The 8,971-nt window shown below is 38.3% G+C and overlaps 1 long non-coding RNA gene across 1 annotated transcript; it reads left to right on the forward strand.

Moving 5' to 3' along the window:
• Window positions 1-74: 74 nt before the first annotated feature.
• Window positions 75-8,971, forward strand: LOC104911374. Its single transcript, XR_793878.3, has 3 exons — window positions 75-94; window positions 2,263-2,401; window positions 8,479-8,971. It is a non-coding gene; the product is annotated as an uncharacterized LOC104911374 (long non-coding RNA).

Below are 8,971 nucleotides of genomic sequence, written 5' to 3' on the forward strand. Positions count from 1 at the left end.
GGAAGAGAGGGGCGGAGGGGGCGCCGGCCGGCCGTTGTCCCGCTGCGTTCGTGGGTTTTGGCGGCGGCTGCTCTCGTCAGGGCTTATCGGACGGGTACGGCTTCCCGCCCCCCAACGGTGTAAACCCCGGGGCAGATATTCTGCTCTTGTGTTGCTTTGACCACCAATGCGTGGATCAGTATCGAGTGTTTGGTGCTCAGTGCGTTTGTGCACCGCCTGCGTGGAGCTCCACAACCCCCACCCCCCGTGCTGCAGAAAAAGTTACCCTGAATTTGTTAACGCTTTAAAACCGATTTTGCATTCTCACCAACTTGAAAGTTGTAAGAGATTGCCCAGCTCCAGTCAGCTCTGTCTTAAACTGTTCAATCCCGGACTGCCTGCATGTGTGCACAGTGCTTTACGTGTTTTATGCTTTAGTGATACTAAATGTGATGTTATGGATTTGTTGTGACATAGCATGGGGCCTTCTCTGCAGCCTTCCTTCCCCCTCAGGTTGGAATAATTTCTTTTTGGGGTCACCTGAAAGTATTCTTGCATTTTCCAGACAAATAATATTAAAGGTTTTGGGTAAAGACTTGTTTTTCCTTCTTAGAAAAGTGCTTTGCAGTTGCTTATATTTACCAAGGTTCACATTTCTTTGACACACACAACAGTTTGCACACTTCACCTTAACCTTCTGTGGACATCAATTTGTTTTGTCAGTTCCCATTGATTTTTTGCTGCTGCTACCACATATGGATTGAAGAAGACTTTTTTTGTTCTCAAAAGTGGTAATAGCCATGTTGCAAATATAACAGTTTATATGTTTAAGCAGAACTGAGAGTATTTATATATCACTTATTGATTTTTATTTCTTCTGCTTGAAGAAATGAAGCTCTTAAAGCCCAGGCCACGTACCATTTCCTTGATGTTTGCTGTTCAGTTTCTTTATGAAATCAAAGCAGATGTGGGTAATAAATTGATCACACTTCAAGCAGGAACTGTTGCGTTGCAGGGAGAGGAAAACAGCCTTCGGAAGTGCCCGAGTTTCTAGCAGCTCAGGAGCCCAATTAACTGGTCAGTGTGCTGTTTTGGAGATGTAAGGTGTCAAAGTTGTGTTTGACATTATTAGTATTTTTTTCTTTAAGTTGAGAAGCTGTGAATCCTGCAGTTTGAGAAATGAAGAGGCAGCAGGATTATGGGAGTGAGCTGCTTCCATGGGTAGATAGCTTTTCAATCTATCATTTGGTTCTTTCCTTTATAGATGTGTCTGGTGCTACAGGTTTGTCAGTGGCTCTCTTCTTTTTCCTTCTGCCTATGAATGTTTGGGATCTGGTGACAGGTCACCTGTCTGACTCAATAAAATAGAATAGGAATGTTCTTCCTTTCTTTCTAGTCTTATGGTGACATCTTTCTGAGTGGGATCTGGACATGCTTTATGCCTGCAGTGTCATTCTTCGGGCCCTGCTGGGCTGGGTGCATGGAACAGAGGCAAATAGAAGCAGAGGAAGAGGAGGCCTTGGTGGTTTTGCTTTTTGTATTTCTCAGGGCATCTTTTCTTGAGTTCTCTTACTTTTCATTTAGGTTTATTTCAGTCGCTCTTCCAGATCTATTTCATAGATCTCTTCCAGTATTTTTATATAAATATATTAATGTAACTTATGTATTTTCAAGCCGTGTTTTATTTGAAAGAATTCACTGCTTGTCCTACTGCACAGTGCAGTAGGCTACACAAGCTGTGCATAATGCGGTATGTTAAGTGTTTTCTTGTCATCTTGGTCAAAGCTTTTGGGTTTTGTGGCTTTTTAAATTTAACACCAAAATTGTTTCATGAAAGCTTGAGGTGAACACAGTCTGTATGCTGACAGCAGTAATTTCAAATAACCAGATCCTCTGCTCGGTGTGTTTCTGCTCCAGGTTCTTCCTGCTGCAGCTGAGGCAGCCTTTCTGTAGAGGCAACGGATGAAAAACTTACAGGAAAATCAGTTTCTTCATGTTATGCTGTTGAATGGGAAGTTTTGTAAAGTGCTGAACTGCACAAGGCGTGGTGCTGTTAAGTAGATTGGCGTTGTGTTATGGGTGATTCATATAATATCAGCATTCCCTTCCGTAAGGTTCAAAATAAGTCCTTGTCTGGGGAGGTGGATGGGCAGGGAAAAGGGATCCTTTGTATTTCTGTGCTGATGTGGTGCAGCGTACAAAGTTTAACTTGAAAAATTCAAATGAAATGTATTTTTTGATGTTATTGTGCCATGTTGCCTGATATATTTAATTTTTCCACAGATTAACACTAAAACCCCACAATGTCCTTGAAACCACGAGTAGTTGACTTCGACGAAACATGGAACAAACTTCTAACAACAATTAAGGCTGTTGTTATGTTGGATTATGTTGAAAGAGCGACGTGGAATGACCGCTTCTCGTATCCTTTATGTGACAATCCTCATGTGTTCGTGTGGTATGTTTGGCACACAGTAGGCCTGCGTTGTGGAACAACTTCAGTGATCTTGATCAGAAGCACATTTTAAGGTTATACTTCCTATTGGGTGTATGAGTCAGCAAATATGGCCAAAGGGATGGGAAATTCTCCGTGCTCGTGAGGTGCTTGATGTAATACAGTTAAAAAGTCTGAGTTTTACTTGCTTTCAGTGATATCAATCTTTAGCTTGCAGTATGGTTGTTCACAAAACTGTATGCAAATTTCCTCTTTTTGGTAATGAGTTTTCCTTGTATGTTCAAGAGTGTGTGTGGCAGGGGTGTGCACCTATGGCAGAACAGAATCCAAATCTCTAAATCTAGGGGATGGTGCGGTTGTTTTGTTTCACTTAAAAGTGCAGAAGAAGGAGACAGGTTTAAGCATACTGTTGACTACCATATTGGTCATTTCTACAGGCTTATAGAAAAGTCTTTTCTCTTATTCTACCTCTATTATTGACTCTCTAGTCCTGAACAGTTTAGAGTTGAAAGTAGCTGTGATCATATAGTCTTGCTGCTCAAATTACAACTGCACAAAGCATGTTATAGTGAATAGTTGTGACTTTACTTTTAAAATGGGCATGTAAAAAGACTTAAGTTTCAGTGAACTTCTTTTTAAGGAAACAAAGCTGTGCCCTGTGTCTACGCATTCATTAACCTTTACAGTGTGGTGAATAATTAGAGAATTTTTGGAGGCTTTATAGCTGCTCCCTGGCAATCTGATTAGGTTTGGTTTGATTACAGGGTGGAAGAATGGTTTAGACTTATATATCAATTCTCTAATTCTAGCAGGTGAAATAAGAGTCTCCTGGGAAGACCTTTGTATGTTATTTCAGCATGAGCTTATTCTGTATGTGGGAGCTGAATTCTCTCTGAACTCATCACCGTTTCTCAGAATTGCTTTCCCACTTGTCTGTGATTTTTAGTGTATATCTGTAAGTATATACAAATGCAGTTGCTTGTAGTCTTTGTAGAAGATAGTTGTGGAGTTGTATGGTGCAGTAATCTTTAATTTTAAAACTTTATAATTGATTTGTGGGTGCATGACTCTCCACCTTGTCTTAGACTCCAAACCTTAGACTTTTAGCATTAATTGAGTGTGCATTTCTGTGCTTGCAAATTGTGCTGTAGTAATTTTTTCTAAGCAGATTTTAAGAACTGCGTATTTCAGTCTAAGCTGTTAAATTCTGTAGCTTGAGACTAACCATTATAAAACAATGCCCAAAATGGGTTTAAAATTTAAGATAGTAGTTGAATGGGATGTTGGATTGATTTTTCTTGTGTACGGGCTTCCATATATAAGAAATTCTAAGCGCACCAATATGTGAAGTCTGCTGTTGATCCTGTTTTGGGATTTACTTTAGTTGATTGAGCATCAGGAAAGGAACACTTATGAATAGCAGACTCAGGAAGCAGGCTTGGAAGAATCGTTCGGCATATAATTCTTTATACCTCACTTACTGTCATCTATTCATTATGTTCCTGGGAAGGTGGCATTAGTAGTGTCTAATTTGGCACAGCTGAGAGCCTTTGGGAGCGTTCTCTATGGCAGAATGGCCTGAAGAGCTTTTGTGACTTGTAATTTGCAATGTTTATTTTGTGTTACTTCTCCTGCTACATTGAACAAGCTGTATGTTTTAACATAAAGTGTTCATTCTTCTATACAGCTGTTTTGAAAGCTTTTTCTTGGGTTTTCAATGTAAAAAGAAAAAAACCCCAAATACGTGAGATATTAATAATATGTTTTAGGAAGACCTGGCATTTAAAACTTATCTTGTTCTGTGATAGCTTTTTGCTTTCTGCTGAATTTAATTGAAGTTGGATTTAATGTGTTCCTAAGCATCTAGAGGGATGTTAGGATTGGTGTATGTATCTGTCCTTTCCAGAGATCTGACTTAAGAATAGGATGGGAAAATGTTTGTTAACTCTATTTTTCTTGTTGCTTAATGAGTATAATAAAAAAATATGACTAATAGGTTGGAACTGTGTGTTAATGACATTCATGCAGGCTATTTGGTTGATTCTAGCACCAGTTGATCTGTGTCATTTCTCTGTGGTGAAAACAATGACATAGAAACAAAGCATAAACTGCAGCAAAGAAATGTGATTTCAATCTGCTGCAGCCTGATTCTAAGTGATCGTTTCTCATGCTGCTTGAGACAGCTGAGATCAGTTAGGGTGCGCAGACTAATTTTAGGGCTGGGAGGTTTGTAATGTGCAGTCATCTTCTAGAACTAATTCCTCTATTATTATTTTCCAAAAACTTGATGTAAATACAATGTTTTCTTTATAACTCTGATAATTTTATTGTTAAGCATAGCTTATCTTTATACATGGCTCATTTCAAATTTGAAATGCTAGAACGGCAATGATCTGAGAATCCCAATTGTATAAAGAGTTAAAGAATCTTCTGGAGAAGATGACTTGAAAGACCGTATGTCACTTTATTTAAACTGTGAGTCATCTCAGGCCACCTTTGACCTTCAGTTTTCCTTTCAGGGTCTCTGCGGAAAAAGAGTGTTTCTGGAATTGTTACTTTGTCCAGTAAATGAATGATGGTTGCATCTCTCTACTTGAGATGGAATTTACAGGAATTTGGTTATTATACATACCTAATATAACTTCTAAGGCTTTGCTTATAACAGAGTAGTTGCTTAGAGTTTGTTCTTTAAGGTAAGAGGCTGCTCAAGCTTCAATAGGGAGTGGTGGTTTATACCTTTGATAGCTGTACTTCGATAACTAGCAATAGGACTTGGGCAGGTAGAACATCAGGATCTTCCTGTAATTGTCTTGATGTTTTTTCAGCAGTAGAACTGAATGTTGCACCAACCAAATAAATAGAATGATGAGTATTGGGGGGGGGGAGGGGCATGCTTGTACTGCAAACAAAATTGTTTGTACGGCCTTTTAACTTGACGACCTGTTTCTTTCTATTTTTCTGTATACTTGCTCTCTCTCTCTGTTAATCCCTCATTGCACAAGAATCCTATGGTGAGTCAGAAACTTTTGATCTGGACATGTATAATCATGTATCTTTAATACAAGAACCAATTCAAAGGAAAGGAAGAGTAAATAAAGTCAATGTGATAGAGGTTCTGACTGAGGGCTCCGTGAATTTTGGTAGTCATGTGTGTGCTTTTGCAGAGCAGGATTGAATCACAGACGTTTTCAGAGTGCTCTGCTTTGATCATCTTTAGATTTGTTCAAAACTGTATGTAAATATATTGTCTTACGTAGATACTTTATCCACAAGGGCAGTAACTGTAACTGTGAGCACTTGTTGCCTTGAATACAGTATTTTTTTTTATAATAATTCATTTTTCTTTGTTTGGAATTGTTTAAGTTTCCCAATTCCGGGATAATGCCACTCTAGTAGCCAGAGCTGGAGCACATACATAGCACGTAGCATACAAGGCTTTTGATTTTCTTGTGCTCAACACAGGTTGGAGGGCCCTAAGCAGTGGTTTGGCTTCAGCTTCCTTGGACCTTTCTCAGCCTTCTTTACAAGGAGCTGGACTGGAAGGACAGATGGCTTTTAGCATTGAAGATAAATTATTGAACAGTGAAGGCTCCTCTCTCATCTTCTCAGAGACAGCAGCACAGAAGAAATATGATTTTAGTTTATGGAATAAAACGTGAGGAATATTCAGTGGCTCATCCTTGAAGATCTTTTTTTTATTTAAGAAATTCACAGCCTTTTGAGCATTGCACTTCAAATTGGATTCTGACCTGAAAGATAGAGTTAGGTGAGCAAACTGCAACAGATTGAGTGAGAATGTAAAGCTTGTGTAGCAAGGCTACTCTGTGATACCTTTTGGACACTAATGACTTCTTTGTAGAAATCTGAAGGAACTCACCATCCAGAAAGTGGGAGTCTGTGCAGAGTTGTATGCTTGGCTGGTGTAGGAAGGTGTGTGAGGTGTCTGTGGGAGTGCTTTTGTGATGAAACTACTTCTTTTCAGCAGGTATGCAAACTGAGTGTCACTTGTCAAGGAACAGTGGTGGACTCCGTTTCTTTCCACTTGCACTGAAGTTTGACTGTTCTCTAGAATGAAGAGAGGCTTATATGGAAGATGTATGTTTTCCACGAAAAATACAGATGCTGGTTTTGTTTTTAAATAGCTGTTTACAACTAAGACACTTGTTTGCAACAGTAATGGTCATCTGGATTCCTAACCAAAGCCTAGGGTGCAGAGGCAAGATAAACTCAGATTTAACTGCTGCTGTTGTCAGATAAGCTGCCGTTACTATTTCATGCTGTTGTAATGAGGGCTGTGCATTTCCTCTCACTTCAAAGCAAGTTACTCCTGTAGCAGATATATGTAACTTTGTTTTGGTGATCCACATGGGTAGTATAGTCATGGATCTAAAGAGAACAGTCATGTCCTGTTGACTTGGCAGTAGCTTAGGATTTCTAATTCTGGAATTTACTTCCTCAGATATCTTACTTTGATGGTGAGGAGCTTCCTGTCATGAAAGTTACTGAGGATGCTTTCACCTGCAGATCATCCTTAAACTGCATTTGTTCAGAGGTGATTTATAAGGAGTGATTTTGCTATACAAACTAAGTTTGAGCAAACTCTTTGCTTTGTAAATTCTGGTATTTTATTGGTTACCACTGCAAGTTGGTGTAGCACAATGCAGTGAATATTGTGTGTTTTGTTCACAGAGGTTTCAATTTAGTACTACTTGACATTATGAGGAGAGTTCTGATAAAGATCTGTAAGGATGAAATAACCTCAGTAAATAGCAGACACCAATTGTTGGTTCTCTGGGAGTCCAATTGCCAATTGTAAAGGCTTTTTCAATTCTACATCAGTATCTTCTCTGTTTTGAACAATACTTCAGTGTCCAAGAGGAGCCCTTCTTTTGGGAAAAATGATGATGAAAGCTTGTTATGCTGCTCTGTAGATGAAGCAAGTAAATTGTCAGCTGTCCTTATGTCTTTTTCTTCCTTTTAGACAGGCACATGGTGTTTTAAGGTAGATTAAAGGAAAGCAGCTCTTGTGCTTTCTCTTTTTTAAAGAACTTAATGATTTAATGTAGATTATTTTTATTTCTAACGTGACTAGTTTAATACAGTGCCTAAACTTAATGACAAAGCATGATTATTTTTCAAATCATTCTAATGATTTTTTTTACAAGTTGTGTGTTTTCCAGAAGATATCAGCTGAAGCTTCATGGCTTGACTTTATTGAAAGTTCTTAACTGTGATTGATTTTCCTGACAGGGTGCTGGAGGAGTGTGTGAAGTGACTTTTTTTTCCTAGCTTGATGCAGCTCTGCAAGATAATTCAGTTTGAAATGTTTGCTGCTGCCATTTAAGTGAGCAAGCATAATGATTTTGTGTAGCTGTGTGGTCTAAACAAGATTACTAAAATGATAATTATAGTTAAATAAACAAAAGGTTTTTTGGTTCAAATCACTGTTGTGATGACATAATTTGCAGCATCCCATAAAATTGTTCTACCAAGGAAGCTGAGGGGATTATAGTAAAGGCATTAAACTGGTTTGGATCTGAGGGGGAAAAGGAGCTGGGCAAGCACAGGGATTAGAATTTGGCTTCACTTCATGTTGTGCTCTGCTCCATGCTCTTTGTCTAATTAACACTTCTTTAGTAGTTATCTTTATCTAAAAAGAAAGAGAGTTTGAATTTCACACTGGTTGCAGACAGAAAAGAATTATTTCAGATGAATGTTTGCTTTTAGATAAATATATTTTTTGTATATGATAAATAAAGAAGTCAGGTCAGCATGGGGCTGTCAGAATTTCTGGGATCTTAGATCTAACATTCCTTCAGCTTCCACTACTTAAAACAGAGGTTATAATAATTGATGCTGTAAGCTTAGATTCTTTGTGAATCAGGGTTTGCACAAACTTAATAAAAAGATCCATTTGATCCTCTGTGCTCCATTTTCAAAAATGTTTTCTTAAACAATTGTTGGGGGGAGTTCCTGTAAATCTTAAATTTATGTTCATCAATTCTCACACTTTAAGCAGATATAAACCTTGACTCAGGGCCCAGAGACATTTATGCTTTGTGTGTGGCCTATCCTGAACCTCTTGGAGAGAGACTTTATACTGAGACAAAAATTTTCTTGGAAAATCATGTACGCCATTTGCACAAGGTAACCCACGCAGTTACTGATGTGTGTGTGTCAACACTGCTTACCCTTTTTTCAACTTTGTGGAGGGTTTTTGTGTTGTTCACATGAAGTTATACAGGTTTTTTGAGGTTAAATTAGGGATGTCAGTGGTCTGGAGAATATGCAGCTGTAGAAGTGAGAGATCTGTCTGTATTTGTGTGTTTTATAAACCCGTTGACTTGAAAAGTAAGTTTGTTCTTCTCTGTTTAGTGTTTATATTCAAACAAGTTGTAGAAGTGTCTTTATATTCCAAATGTGTTGGATGTTGTAATTAGCCTTTTGTTAACTCTAAAATTTCACTCTAGTGTCTTTAGGACAGATTGTTTCTATTCTACTGAGGAAAAATTCTAAAATATGTAGGAAATAGAGTAA

This window comes from Meleagris gallopavo, chromosome 6, assembly GCF_000146605.3.
Source record: "Meleagris gallopavo isolate NT-WF06-2002-E0010 breed Aviagen turkey brand Nicholas breeding stock chromosome 6, Turkey_5.1, whole genome shotgun sequence".
Classification (NCBI taxonomy): domain Eukaryota; kingdom Metazoa; phylum Chordata; class Aves; order Galliformes; family Phasianidae; genus Meleagris; species Meleagris gallopavo.